The sequence below is a fragment of the Astatotilapia calliptera genome, chromosome 6, assembly GCF_900246225.1.
Source record: "Astatotilapia calliptera chromosome 6, fAstCal1.2, whole genome shotgun sequence".
In the NCBI taxonomy this organism is placed as follows: domain Eukaryota; kingdom Metazoa; phylum Chordata; class Actinopteri; order Cichliformes; family Cichlidae; genus Astatotilapia; species Astatotilapia calliptera.
In genome coordinates, this window is record NC_039307.1 from 32389055 (window position 1) to 32404921 (window position 15867).

At 41.5% G+C, this 15867-nt stretch overlaps 1 pseudogene; it reads right to left on the reverse strand.

The window, feature by feature from the left end:
• LOC113024600 (anionic trypsin-2-like) lies at window positions 1-5058 on the reverse strand (annotated as a pseudogene).
• Between the last annotated feature and the right edge of the window lie 10809 nt (window positions 5059-15867).

Consider the following 15867-nt stretch of genomic DNA (forward strand, 5'->3'; position numbering starts at 1 on the left):
TTATTTTCCATTACTTCATGGATTAATTTTCTGGTTTATCCAGTTCATGTAAGGACAGACATTCACAGTAACAGCTGGTCCAGTACAGGCACGTTTATAACCGCTACTGATTACCCCATAAATCATGTTGTTGTAAATCACTCCACCACCAGAATCACCCTGAGAGAGAAAAATATAATTTGTGTTTAAGTTTCTTCCAAAAGATCTAAAACATACACAGATGATATACAGTAATGTTAGCAGTCAACTTACCTCACGTGTATCTACATTAGGTTCTTTCAGACACAGCCTGTTGTTATACGGCACATGTGCATCACATTGAGAGTTTCTGGTAGGTCCACAGTCAACAACATGCATGTCTGCACACTTTAGATGAGGTGGTTGGCCAGTGACTAGAGAAAAAAAAAAAAGAAAAGAACAAAAGTCATTCATAACCTTTCAAAAGCTAAAATCTTAAGGAAAATGATCTTTTCCTTTATTTCTACAAACAATTCAAATATTTTTCAAGCAAAATGTTTTCTTAAAAAAAAACTGCATCTAAAAAGGTGGGAACCTGGCATATAATATATACACTGTAAAAAAAAAAAGAGACAAAAAAACAACAACTTTTTTTTCATACAAAATTAAATATAACTATAATAACACACAAAGCAAAATCAGATTTTAAAATAAACTGACCTAATCAAGAAAATTATTCTTACTTTCATTGTTGTTCTTATCTACCTGGTAATTCCCAAAGCCTGCCACCTGAACGACGTCATTTCTAGAAACAGAAAAAATTGTCACAAATTAATTCCACATCCACCCGTGTCTTGTGAACACAGAATAAAATAATAAATCATAATGATGTACACTGCATGCTGGGGATTTCCAGTCCAGCTACAGCTACTAACTCTGAGTAACTGAGGGTTCAGATATCACACATCACTGTCTGCCACACGTGTTTCATTGTCATTCACTGCGTGTCATGGATGTAACTCCTAAAATCAAAACAAGGAATCTTAACTCTTGATCCAGGCTCAGTGATATTATCGTTGATGTCAGTCAGGTGGAGATGCAGGTATAATGTCAGTCATGGGTTTGAAACTTCACAAGTATGATGTCATCCTGTTGATGGACTACTGCCCTGATCTGCATGATAACCATCTTCTCCTGCTGCATTAACTTGTTTGAACCTTTCTAAATCCCGTTCTGAAAACCGTTCCATGGTTGGATACATTTTTTGCTTCACTGAGCCTCGTGTTATCAGTTAGAGCAACAAACACTGTAAGTGGCTTTCATGGTTTCATTTATAATATTATATCAAATTATATTTTCTTATTACCCTGCTTATTAGTTGTGGGTAATGGATTCCATGACTTCCCTACAAGATGATCTTACATACAATCTCAAAGCTTATTCACTGTTTTTTAAATTCACATTTGTTAAAGGACACCTCTATGAAGACAGATTAGAAGTTCAATATGTTGTATGATTTTCACTTTAGTCAAGCAGCCTTAAAAGGAATCACATTTCTTTCAGTAATGACTTATTTACCCGTTACTCTCATAATGCACTGTGTGACAGGCAGATCCAATATCCAGGACTAAACTCAAAAGCAGCTTTAAATATAGAGTACTTGGCAATGCTAGCTCGGCTATTGCAACAGACAAACAGGACACAGCCAGAAAGAGATCCAGACAAACAAAAGTACAAAACAAAGGACTTAAATGCACACAAAGTAATCAGGCAGATGGGACACATGAGGTAACACAGGTGAACTCAATCAGGCAAACAACAGGGGGAGCAAAACTGAACACAACACACACTGAGACTACCAAAATAAGAAGGGAAACAGAGCCAGAGGTTAAACTCCAGACATACAAACCTGGGAAGGACAAAAACCTGCTGCCTGTTACAAACAGACTACACAGTACAGAGTTATTCTTTAGAGGGAATGAATGAAAATGATAATCATTTATTTTAAACTGGTATTAGTATGTTTATTATTACTATATTATATTATTTTTCTTAAATGGTCCTATTTTATATTCATTCATGTTTCATATTCCACTTGCTGAATGAAATTCACTGTCTAAAAGACACAGAAATACTATTTTTAATGTTGTTAATGATGTTAATGTGTACAGTATAACGTGTCACGGTTCTGGGTCATTTTGACCCAGCATTTTCAGTTTGTTATATTTTTATGTATTATGGTTTTTATGTATTCTGATTGTCTTGTTTTAATTCCATGTTTCAGTTTATTCTGGTTTAGGGTTTTGTTCTTAGGTTTTATGTCTTGTGCCCTCGTACTTTGTGTAGGTTTAGTTCAGTGTCAAATCTGCGCCTTTGTGGATTGTTTCCTGTTTTACTTTGGAGGTCCATGTCTTATGTCAGTGTATTCAGTTTTGCTTCCCCCTGTCTCGTTACTAGGGGTGGGTATCGAAAACCGGTTCTTGTTGAGAACCGGTTCCCACTGTTTCAATTCCTTGGAATTGTTTGCCATTTTTGCAAACGATTCCCTTATCGATTCCAGTCGCCCTGAATGACGTCACCACGTTGCGGAGCGTCATTTACCTGGCAGGAAACATGGCGGCTCAAACGCTCAAAAGTTTGGTTATACTTTACGAGAACGGATGACAACGGGGCAACTTGCAAAGTAGACATTTCATTTAAGGGAGGAAACACTACGAATATGCAAAAGCATTTGCTCACAAAACACACGATAACGTTAAATGAATGTCGCTTCTTTAATTCCGCTCCGGACTCGTGAATCTCAACCCAGCAGCAGCGGTAACGCTTGCACGTCCTCTCCCGTTAATGCGGCAGGTAAATAATCAACTAACAGCACATATTATGTTAGCGCGATCGGCCTTATTACAAAACCTGCCATTACTGTGCATTTAGGTAACCATGATGAGAGAGACAGACAGAGTCTGGCTCAGATGCTGGCAGTTCTCGCTGCAGTCTACCGGTAGCGTCTCCTTTCAGGCCAGGATAGACGAATGTCACCGAGCAGTGATTCAGTTTGTGGTAAAAGGCTTGCACCCATTTGCCACAGTAGATGCCCCCGATTTTCGGTAAGTGAATGTGTTTAATTGTAGGCAGAGACATTACTGGATATTCTTGTGTAATTGCTACAGAATAATTTATGTTATACTTTGTTATTGCTACAGAAGAATATTTGTTTTATTATTTTACATTTACAATTTTTTTTCCTGGGGACCCTGTGACACACCACTGAAGAGCCGTAGGCTGGATCTCTTAAGATCTCACTGTTAGGTTTGTAAGGCCATGTTACTCCTAAATTTCTATCTTGTTCAAAGAGAAGATATAAAACAAAGTTCTAAGCTAATTGACTTTAGTGTTCTCCTTTTTTAAAAAGAATCGATAAGAGAATCGATAAAGAATCGAATCGTTAAACAGAATCGAAAATGGAATCGGAATCGTGAAAATCTTATCAATACCCATCCCTACTCGTTACCCCTAATTTCTCCCAGCTGCGTCTCCCTCCTGTTTCCCATTCCCTGATTACGCCTCTGTGTATATAAGCCCTGTGTTTTCCTTTGCTCGCTGTCGTGTTGTATCCTCAGAATTGCCTATGTGTTCTTGTCATACCATTCTCAGTTTGGTTTATGTTTTGTTTCATGCCAGCAATAAAGCTGAGGTTCTTTAATTTGCCACTCATTCTCTATGAGTCCTGTATTTTGCGTCCTCATCCCTGCCTGAGGCACCTCAGGCCTGCCACAGAGCCCTGACATAAAGAAAAGTTGGAAGGATTGTACTTGTTATTGAATAGTGGTGCAATCCCACAAAAACATTATGCTTGCTGAGGGAGTTTGTCATTGCTGTTGTTTATGTTTAAACTCCTTCTTTAGTGTAATGTAAGTTTTTACTGTGATATTGTGTTGATTGAGCTGTCCCATATGGAAAAGAAATAGTGAAAACTTATAAAAGACTGGCAGATTTGGCCTATTTCATATAGTGAATCATATAAGGCTGATATGGTTTACTCATGAAAGTGGCCACTTTCATATATTGTTTTAGTAAGTATCCAAACCATACAAGTTTCATTTATATTCAACATTGTGAATAAAGAAATATCATAATACAAATAAATAAAAATAAAAAAGTGGAAAAGTCAGAAAGGATTCAGACTTATTAGGTAAGCGCACAACTTACATGTTGGGAGGATTTGCACAGTCTGGTAAGGCAACGGTTTTCCTGCCTGGTTGTGAAGGAATTTCCAGTAGCATGATGTCATCAATCGTATTTATGCCCACAAAAAATGATCCACTTGTGATTTTGACCTTTTTTTTTTTTATCTGAAGATCGTTGAAATAATAACTTTATCCATGATGGATGAACTCCTAAAGTTGCATACATATCCCTGCACAAGGGGAAATGAGTGTAAGCGACTCCAATTACAGAACATGAGCATTTGAAATACTGTCCTAACTTTTAAATTCTATTAAAAACATTTATAAGTGAAACTGTTGTTTTCTCACCATCCAGGTTCATTTTCCCAGCAGTGGGCTGCAGTCAGAATCCACCGTTCATGGATCAGTGAGCCACCACAGAGACTTTCATGTGTTGCATTGGTTGCCTTTAGTTTCACGTGATACTGACGCTCAGTGTCTGGACACTTTTGGCCTCCATAGATCCTTTTGTGCAAATCTACTCCTGTGCTGACTGTGATGCCTGAAAAAGAAAATAATTTACTCACAACTGGTTGTTTCTTCCATCTGAAGAACAACATATTCTTTCTAGTTAATATAGTTGCAGAAATGTGTCTGCAAAGAGTTGATGAAAAGAAGAAAAAGTACAATCATACTGTAGAGACAGTGTTCCTTATACTGTAACATTCTGACAAATGTATAATAACTGATATCAAAGCAGAGACAAAGAAGAACAAAAACAGTATCTGGTGGTTTAGTGAAAACCTAAATAATCCTTTAGTAACACAGAATTTGTCGCAACCTGAGAAATAAGTGCAATATTTCACTCACCAACACACAGAAGAAGAAGAAGCTTCAGATGAGCCATTGCTGTCATTCAGCTTGCAGTGAATGCTGTGCTGGGACCTTTTAAGCCTCATTTTTTAGTTAGTGATGGATCCACCAATCAAACAGCCTAATGTTATCAACAAACCCCATTGGTTCGTTGGGACAGTTTTCATGCAAATGTTGAACATCTCTTCATCTTAACAAAAAAGTGTCCTCATTATTTGTAGTCTTTGTCATCCATATACTCCAGGAAATGATACTGCATTTGTTAAAATAAGTTGTTTTTTAACAGAATAATTTCAAAGTTGAAGTTAATTTATACACACACAACTTTTTAGGGTGTGTGTATATCTTTTTCTAAGAGTAGCATAAAGGAAAAACTATAAAACATCTGTTCTTCAATTAGCAAGATATTGACTGACTTCATTTAACAATGTTTTTATTTTCTTTTTTGTTTGTATTTTGTATCACACTTTCCTGTATTTTAATAAGTGATACTGCTGAACAACTACGTCTGGCTCACTGAGCACAAAACTCGGGGCCTTAGAATTTCCTGTTCAGTTCGATACTTGCTTATGAGAAGCAACATTTTCAAGAAGCAACACATATCAGTTGTGGTAACAGCCTTAAAACTTTTCTCTGTGCCTCTTTCAGTGGTCAGCTGCAACTTTCTAAGTTTTTGTTGGTATTTCTTATTCTTTCAGCGCAGCTTAGTCATTCATGTTCGCATGGATAAATAATAATACTCATAATCAAATATAAATCAATTTTTGGATAAAAAGTTGTTTGACATCCTCCCGGATCATATTCTTAGCTTTTTAATAACAGCACAATTTTAATAATAATCAGTTTGTTTCTTTGATTTTTCATCATATTTTTCTGATATTCACTCTGTGCAGTTTCAGATCAGTTTGTGATGTGTCCAGGTGACAAAGCCTTTTGGGTCAAATTTGTGATATTTTGCTAAGTAAATTAAAGTGGCCTTTGTCTTGACTGTTGTCACATATGATGATGTTTCAAAGGTTCTACTATGGGCTCAGATGGTGCAACAGAAGATTAAATTTTTAGTTTTATTTTTTTCTTACCCGGACTAAAAACATATGCAGCAGTTTTTCTCAACTAGTCTGTAACACTTTCTGACACGTTCTTTAGACGGACTCAGGCGCACAACAGGAATTCCTTGTGAAAGAAGACAGTGCGTTTATTTAGTGAGAAAACACCAGGTGAATACATGTACAGAGTGCCAGTGAAAAGGCGGTCCGGGGCTCCAGGGTCCGAAGGAAACAGGGAAAGGGTCCAACATGCTCCACTCTCTCACAGAAAAGTCCAATTCCTCTCCTCCGCTGCTCCTCTCGCTCACATACTCAAACTGTGGCCACAAGTTTGCATCATGGCGCTGATCCAGAATCCTTCCCTTATTGTTAATTCCTAGTGCTATAATAAAAAAGCGATAAGAATAAAAAAATGAAGTAATAAATATACAATAATGTATGTATGATGATTCAATTTGTTTGACTATCCACTCTGTGCAGGCACAACGTTTATGTATTATTGTATAAAATACAATCATGTATTTTCTTTAAAATGTGTTTTTTGAACATCATAATTACAATAATCCAATCCATAATTGTGTTTTCTTGTCATTGTCTTTTCAAAGCAAACAGGAGTTTAAACCACAGCAGTGAAATATGAGCTGAGTCAACTGAAGGTGAACAAGAAAGAGCCTGACACAGCTGTTGTGTTGTGCAGTTTCACCTGCAGTATATAACATATCAGACTAGAGTTATGTCCTACAGCTTTGGTTCCTGAGAGTGTGAAACGTTAACATGGTCCTTGTGTGTGTGTGTGCACAATGTTTCTTTACAAGTGAAACTAGAACCACTAGGTTCTAGGTTGGCTCTGTTGGCTCTGCTGCTGCTTTGTTTGCTTTACTTCCAAACTTTCTGCATTTAGCAAATAGCCTCTTTTGCTGTCAGCTAATCAAACAGAGGCAAGCAGAGCGAGTCTGTCACCTTCCTCCCTAAACTTGATTAAATATTACCACAGTGTAATAGTGTACATATAGTTGAGGACAGAGAGACAAAACAGGTGAGATGAGGAAGTGAAGAGAGAATTATGCAGTTTTCCCAACCCCACCTGATAAAACCATCTGTTTTGTTTCTCATGACACTTCTTTCTCTCTGATTCTTTCACTGTCTGTTAACACAGAAGACTTTATTCATAGAGTTGTTGTTTTTCAACGTTTTTATTTTGTTCTGTTCCATTTTGGCATTTTGTTTTGCACAGTATGAGTGCTGCACACTTTGGAGGAAGAATGAAATAGTTGCTAATAGTATTTTTGTCAGACTGTGCCATGTATGTATCATGGTCCTGGGCCATGTTGGCCCAGTATTCTTAGTTTTCTTGTATGTTTGTATTTTGTTCCCTATTTAGGCCATGTTTCCTGAGTTGCCCTGTTGTGTTGTTCCCTGAGTGTTTTCCCTTCATGGCTTTTACCCCCTGTGTGCCCCTCTGTGTATCTGTGAGCCCTCGTCCCTCCTTGTTTCATTCCATGTTTCCCCAGCCCACTATGCCCGCGCTCTCTCTCTCTCCTCCTGTTTGCACCTCTGTGTACTTCCTGTTTTACTTTGACAGTCTCCCGTCAGTGTTGTTTACTCCTGCCATGTCATGTTATGTTTATCTGTGTCAGCTGTGTTCCCATGTGTGGCCACTTCCCCTGATCATCCCTCTTGTGTATTTAGTCTCTGTGTTTCATGTAGTCTGTGTCGCGTCGTCTGTGTTACCACCCCCTGTGTTCCGTATCTCCAGCCATAGCTTTTCCTTAGTTTATGTCCAGTTTAGGTTTCTGTTTGAACTATTACTCTTATGCTGCCCTCACTCTGTTTTGTTCCTTTCATCAGCCAGAATAAAGGCTCGCTTTTGTTTAACTCCACTCCTGCATCCTCGCTTGTGTTCGCTCCTGGGTCCTCCACACACATTTCCGCACGGTCTGCCTCCGCAGGCCGTGACAGTACGACGCGACCATGCCGGACCCAGCGACACACGAGAGGAAGATCATCCAGACGGTGGAGTCACTATGTACTAAATGGCTGCAGTGTTCCGGAGTGGAGGAACGGGAGGAGTTAGCCCGGCAAGTGGGAGTATGCGCGTCTGTATTTCCCTGGTTATGGGAGGCACTACACCCACTGATCGTTGACTTTCTCGTCACCACTCTCCAACTCCATCCGCAGCCGCAGCGGCCCGGTGTGCGTGTGCCTTCGCCAGAGCCATGCTGTTGCGATGTTACCCCACTGCCTCATGAGCCAGTGGCAGTCAGAGTCGGAACGGTGAGGCTCACCACCGACACACCGTTGGCTCCCGCTTCATCGGCTTCCGCATCTTCGCCACCGCCTGACTGCACGGAGATGCCCGAGGCTGTGGACTTCGGTGAGGAGGAGCGGCAGCAGGTGTTGCGGGCGTATCGGGAGGACAAGCTACGCTGGAAGCCCTGGCTTATCTCTGAGGAGGAGCTCCCGCTAGCCGTCCCGCCTCGGACCGGCCGCCCGCCCTCGCCGCCTCGGTCGGACTACTTTTCTCCCGCTTATTATCTGGCGCGGATGTGGTCGGAAGACGAGGAGCCGGTCGCCACAGAGATCCACGATTCGCCCACCACCACTTCAAGGAAAAAGCGGCATTCTCGCCGCCATCGCGCACCGCTACGTCCCGCCTCGCAGCCACCCTCAGTTCAGTTAGCTCCCTCGCAGCCACCCTCAGTTCAGTTAGCTCCCTCGCAGCCACCCTCAGTTCAGTTAGCTCCCTCGCAGCCACCCTCAGTTCAGTCAGCTACCCTCCTGGAAGCCCCCGCTGCCTGGTATTCTCAGCATCGGCATCTTTTCCCGTCAAGATTTATCGCTAAATCATTTGATCCTCCCTTAGGAGAGAGACTGCATCCTCGCTGCCTTCACCCCAGTACACCAGTGTCACCTACCCCGCAGCCACTTTCAGCTCAGTTTCCAGAGCCACCTGTTTCAGTTCAGGCCCCAGTAGCTCCAGTGCCGCCTGTAGCGCAGGCCCCAGTAGCTCCAGTGCCGCCTGTAGCGCAGGCCCCAGTAGCTCCAGTGCCGCCTGTAGCGCAGACCCCAGTAGCTCCAGTGCCGCCTGTAGCGCAGGCCCCAGTAGCTCCAGTGCCGCCTGTAGCGCAGGCCCCAGTAGCTCCAGTGCCGCCTGTAGCGCAGGCCCCAGTAGCTCAGCTCCCCGCGTCTCCAGTGGCCCAGTCCCCGATGGCAGTACGGTCCGCTGGTCAGCTTAACATTCAGCCAGGGGTCCCAAATCTCTCTGGCTCTGCATCGGCTCCTGCTGGGAGCTCGGACGAGCTCATCCAGGACTCCGCGGCTCCCACGCCGCCATCTACCTCGTCAGCTGGGGGGCCCGAGGAGCCCGTTCAGCCTCCTGTCTCCGCTGGAGGGTCCGAGGGGCCCGTTCAGCCTCCTGTCTCCGCTAGAGGGTCCGAGGGGCCCGTTCAGCCTCCTGTCTCCGCTGGAGGGTCCGAGGGGCCCGTTCAGCCTCCTGTCTCCGCTGGAGGGTCCGAGGGGCCCGTTCAGCCTCCTGTCTCCGCTGGAGGGTCCGAGGGGCCCGTTCAGCCTCCTGTCTCCGCTGGAGGGTCCGAGGGCCCCGTTCAGCCTCCTGTGTTAGGGAAAATATTCTAAAACACTTCTTCAGTAAAGACTCAGAGAAGAGAAACACACAGAGTTCTTGCTAGCAAGGGCAGCCTCCAGACTGAGACTCGCCCTGAGCTTTGCCCTGGTCTTTATTTATACTTCAGTGGTGTGTGTGTGTGTGTGTGTGTGTGTGTGTGTGTGTGTGTGTGTGTGTGTGTGTGTGTGTGTGTGTGTGTGTGTGTGTGTGTGTGTGATGTGATCAAAGGGTCATATACATGAAAGAACAAAGGGTACATCCTTGGTCATAAAGAGGGTAGTCTCCCCCACCCTAGATGGCACGGTGAGGAAGTCCAGCAGTTAAAGCACTTAGACTAAAACAGACATAGCTACGTTAAAACAATAAAACAAGGTACGACCTCTCCCACGCTCCCAGGATGTGGGGGTGAACCAAGCCTGCTAAAAATCACACATCCTGTCACTACCAAATAACTACAAACAGCATCCTACCATAAGCAAACTTATATCACTAAAAGATTATACTGACTACTAAATACAATTTTCCATTGACATTCCCGCCTGTTGTCAGAAAAAACTTTTAAAGTGAGATATCAGTTTGTAACATCTTGTCGTACATTTTCTGTCACATCGTCATTAATCACACAAAGTCTTCATGTTCCAACAGGCCAAAGTTATCATCATCATTTGTCACAGCTGCATATGCAGCAACAGTAGAAAATATTATGCGGTTAATCATGAGTCTTAGGCATGGCAATATACACGTTACAAAAACACAAAATAAAAATAAAAATATCCCAACTCCGATGAGTAGTCTTTTTAACACCTGTAACCAGGAGCCAGTGTATAGCCAAGAGAACCAGTCACTTGTATCACTTACATAGTCCTGATTTTGAGCCTGCTGGATCTGTCTCAAAACATTCAGGGCGTCAGTCATGTTTGATGAATGCACGTCGTCTGGTATGTAAGTGCAGCATGTGGTATTAAGAAGGACGCAAAACCCCCCTTTTTCTGCTAATATCATGTCCAGAGCTACTTGATGTTGCATCGCTGTAATCCGTAATGCATCAATTTCCTGGTTCTGCTGTTCGTTGATCTTACATGAAGCGTTCAGGAAAAGTCCAAACCGGTAATCCAGAGTTTCAATTCTCAGCATGTTTTTTCCAGCTCCCACCCAGGGGAACAATGAATGGAGTACTTTCTGTCCAGTAGTCCATAACTTGAATTCCTCGGGCACATCGCCTCCCCATATCGGGTCATGTGGTTGAAGTTCAGGAATCGCTAATCTTCTTTTCCGGCGTACTGTAGAAGTGGTGTTCACTGCAGTCATCCTGAAGGTGTGGTCTGACAGGAATATAGGAGCACATGTTCCTGTCCAGTCTGGGGGCAGTATGAAATATGCCCGTTGTCCACATAACCAGGCCATTCCTTGCACCCAGTACGTGCCGTTAGAGGGCCCACTCATATTCACAGGTGCGCCCTCTCCGTGGCTTGCAGTTTGGACACAATTTGTGGTGTCTCCAAGGGGTCTGTTACCTTTCTCTTGCTGGTAATACATGGAGTGGTTATTTCCGGTATTTTGCAGGCAGTTGAAATGGTCAGAAGCAATTGAATTGGCCTCTATCAACCCCCATCACCTCACTTCAGGCCTTCATCCTGCGGTAGGAATACTTATGACTCTTCTACTGTCCATCCTCTGCAGAAAAACCTCTTTGTAGAAAGGGTGCTGGGTCCAGTTATCTTACTGGCGTTATGATCCCAGCAGTCTTCAATGTGCCAGCGTATGCACAGTATAGTGACACAGCATTAGGTGATGTTCATAGGAAACTGCTGTCATCACCACCATAGCTTCTGGTTCCTGTGCTCTCACAGAATCATGATATCATCCTTAGATTCCTTCTGCGCTGTCGATGGAGCTTGGCACGCTCCCCTCATCCTTCAGGTGCCCATCTTCTGTCCACAATCTCCTCTGTTGGCCTCTGGAAAGCCCTTTTGGCACAGCTCTCATTCCAACGCAGTTTCATGGTCCTTGCTGTGGCTCCAAAGTCTGATCTCATGATGGGCCCCAACCAGCTCGACCTTTGACCTCAACCACTGCCTGGGCTGTCAGTTATGCCTGGAATGGTTCTCGCTTCTCACTGGGCCTCTGAAGATTTCTCAGGAGATTACTGCTGCACCTGTATTTCCTTGCTAGGAGGAAAAACTTCTAGAGCATGTCAACAATCATCAAACCACATTCTTTAGTTCAGTGAACTTCACTTATAGGCCATCAAAGCCTCATCTGAACATGGATGCATCACTTGCATAGGTTTAATACCTGTAAATAAACGGTTAATCACACAAATCGCCACAAAAATTATATAAAACAAAATTTTATGTTAATTCTGAAATTTTATGTTAATTTATTGTTTCATATTAATCCTGGATCCCTTCTCTTGACACATGGACACTCCCATGAGTCAACTCATCAAAATCAGATTCCTGTCTTAAAGAAAAAGATTAGCTAGATCATATCCCAGGTAACATCAGGGCATCTCCTCCTCTGGAGCAGCACCACCCTGGACCTATAATCCTGCAATAAAATGTTAGTGTGTTTTGCATAACACCTGGCTCTGCCAGGAGCCTGCATACACACCATCATGGCCTGGAAAGCAAAATCTGGAAGTGAAATCAAACTTCACACCTATAAACAATTATATCATAAAAGTAATAAGCATTCAGCACTAGCAAGACAAGTGTCATGTGCAGGTTTTCTCAAATCAGTAAACTACAATTAATACCATAATTTGCCTCAGACATGGATCATCCCATGTACTCAGTCAACAGTAATGTAATCAGTGACTTCTCGTAAGCAAAGTCACTCCACTCATATATTATTTATGGGCTCAAGAGTGGCCAGCAAATGAGCCCATATTAACTATTCCATAACACTGCATCTCTTATTTGTTTGTCTCATGTCACTTGTCCGCTTCAGCTGAATCTTTTACATGCAGTCTCCAAAAACAAACATTGGCAACACACATTGATTATCCTGGTGGGCAGGCGTCAGCCATCCACATTCCAGAGGTGCCATAAAAACACCATAAAGTTAGCCATCCCTAGCTGTAGAAAGAATGTCATTCACATATAAACCCAGAAATCCTGTAGTAAAAAAACATTAACTAATCCTCTTATAAATCACATGATCAAACACATGAAAAACTGCAATGCTGCAGAAGAGAAAATGCAAATGTTAGCGCTGCGCAGGCATATGCATACTTTGTCACCGTTACCTCTATAAGCAACACAAGGTAGTGAATAACACCCCTGGTAGATGCACAGACACAGAAAATGGCATTTCAAAGGTTAAACCATTATGCAACCTCGAATGTTGCTGTCATCTTTCTGCTCCTGTAACAAAAAAAAAACCCCACATAAATTCATCCACCCTTTTGTCCTGTCTAGGTGGAGGTTAACCTTGAGTCGTGGTCAAGTCCTGTCAGTTTTTACCAGTCAGTTTTATTTCTCCTTTACTCATACATTCATACATTCATTTTTTCTTTCTTTGCTGATAGTGGAACCTATCGTCGCATTTAGTTTCCACTCCCAGCAAAATGACGTCATTTCAAAAGAGAAAGAAGAACTTTAGCTAGGATTACATCGCCGAATCCTTTTTTTAGGCCGGGACACTTATAATAAGCAGCCTTCTCCAAAGCCCATTTTAATGTGGAGAAAACTCACTTGACACAATTTTCTCGACAACGTGTAGCACTTTCAATTCCCGACGTGCAGATCTGCTTAAAGAAAAAAATAGACAAACAAAATCAGTGCTTGTTCAAAAGATAAAAATGAAAAATAACAGAGATTATCAAACCAAACTTTCAATGCACTGTAAAAGTATCAAAATAAAAAGGCCTTGTTAAGTCATGACACAAACTCCTCATCTCAGGTAAATCATACCATTAGCATGGTTCATCATACCATCATACTAATCGGCAGGCTCGACTTCACAACAGAAAAAAATAAAAATAAAAATCATCAGCTAGATTCACTCCAAATCAATCATCAGCTGCACAAAACACAACATAACCCTAATGTCTTATTAGCTATGAGTTTAATCACCAGGTCTGTGCTCTTCACTCATCTAAACCACAGATCTATTTTATTCAATTTTTCCTTTTTTCCTTCATCATAAAACATGTGACATGCTGTCATGCACTTCACAAAAGACGTTTGTTCTGACGTATTCAGAGTTGTGTATCTAAATACAGGATTCACTCGCACATCAAAACAGGAAACTCAGTGTTTTAGAGTCTCCACTCAACACACAACAACTCCAACACATCTCATTCACTCGTGCTAGAATTCAATCACCTTTCATTAATCTAAAACCGATCAACTAATTTGCATATCAGCTATTAACCCACTAAGTTGACAGGACAACAGGAAAGCATGTTCAAAATAGTATCACAAAAGACAATTTCCCTCATACAGTAAATTACTTGCTGCATCAATCAAGCAGGAAGCTTCTCCCAATTTACCATTTTAACACTAAATTTATTGTCTGATCACTGATTTATCAAACCAGGATCCTTTTTTCCCACAACAGTTAAATTGTTGTCCTGCAACCTAGAGCGTCAATTTCTTTTCTTTAGGATAAATTCAGTATTTGATAACAAGTGTCTACTAAATTGACACTATTTTAACACTGATGAAAGATAACAAGCTAATTTTCATTGCATGTGTTTGTGTTATTAGGCAGGTTTAATGCATGTCTGTGGAGCTGCATCTCCAGCAGAGCATGTTCTTAAAACTGCCTTTCCTACACATTTCTCTACTGTTATTTAATAATTTCTTAACTAATGTGCTATAAGTCCACTGGTTTTTGCATCACACGAGGTGACTTGGACAAGATGATAAACAGACTGACATGCTTAAAATGTTGTCTAATCTTCATGAGCTCTCTTGTGTTTGGAAGTGTTAGTAGGGTTAATGCATGTTCTTCTTGTCTGTGTGATTTTGTATATGATGTATATGTTTTTTATATTTGCATATATCCAGACTCCTTCTCAATTTTCCAACTTAAGCAGTCAGTTTTCTTTTCCCCAGGTTTGCTAACCCAAATTTTGATTTCCCACATTAAATAACAGCATTCCTCTGTGTTCTCACCTAGTCTTCTCACTCTGTTGTCCTCTCACTCTTTTGTCCTCTCCCACTTCAACAGTCCAACAGCCGGCAGTTCTCCTTCAGCTTTGTCCTGTGTTCCACTGTCTCTTCTTGCCATTTTACTCCACAGGTGGCAAATGTCAAACTCCAACTGTTCAGTTCTCCTCAAACGTTTTCTTCACATGCACAGTGAAGTTTCAGCTTGTTGTAAACACAGTGCCATTCATCCAATCAGTCAGGATGATGGGTTTGCTCTTCTTCTCTGATGCTGTTTGTCCACATTGCTGCTGCTTTGCTGGGACTCTTTGTTCAGGACTTGCTGCTGTCTCTTTATCTACCATTTTATTGCTCTTTGGAGCTGCATTCTTCAGGGAGGAGTGAGCACTTGCTTGTGAGGTTGAGAGACACACGGTGCTGTAAATAAGTTAGCCAGAAACTTGGCCTGCATGTTTCCAATGATGTTAAACTATAACTTTCTTCCGACTGCTGCATGTGGAAAATTGATTCAGGTCTGTTTTTCACCTGAAAGTGACAAACTAAGACATTTTCATTATTATCATCACTGCTTAATCAACACACATCTCTCTCTCTCTGCTTTTGTGAACAGTCCTTTCTTAAAAGCAGAAAATAAGATTGTAGTTGTTCTTGGCTGATCAACACAAAACCTTTTTTCCTATAATTATTTTTCATCTACAATGTAAATTTTGTCTCTTTTTCACTCTTTTTTTTTTTCTTCTTTACAATAGCTGGTGACCTGCAGAATCACCACTCAGACAATCAAAGGCAATTACTTTTACACAGCACACAAAAACACTGTGACGTCAGACACATTCACACTCACTTTGTCATCTGCAAAAATAAATCACATGGCTGATGATATGTGCCATGGTGATCCGTAAATATGATCACCAGTTTAACTATTTTTCAACCCAACAAAACAAATAAACAAAAACATGATGCTGATGTTATGAACACTCTACACACAAGTCAAGATGCAGGAAAACTGCTCATGGAAACGCTGCACACTCCAGTTATCACAGTTATAGTTCTGTTTGTGTGAATTATCTGCTTTCATTATTAAT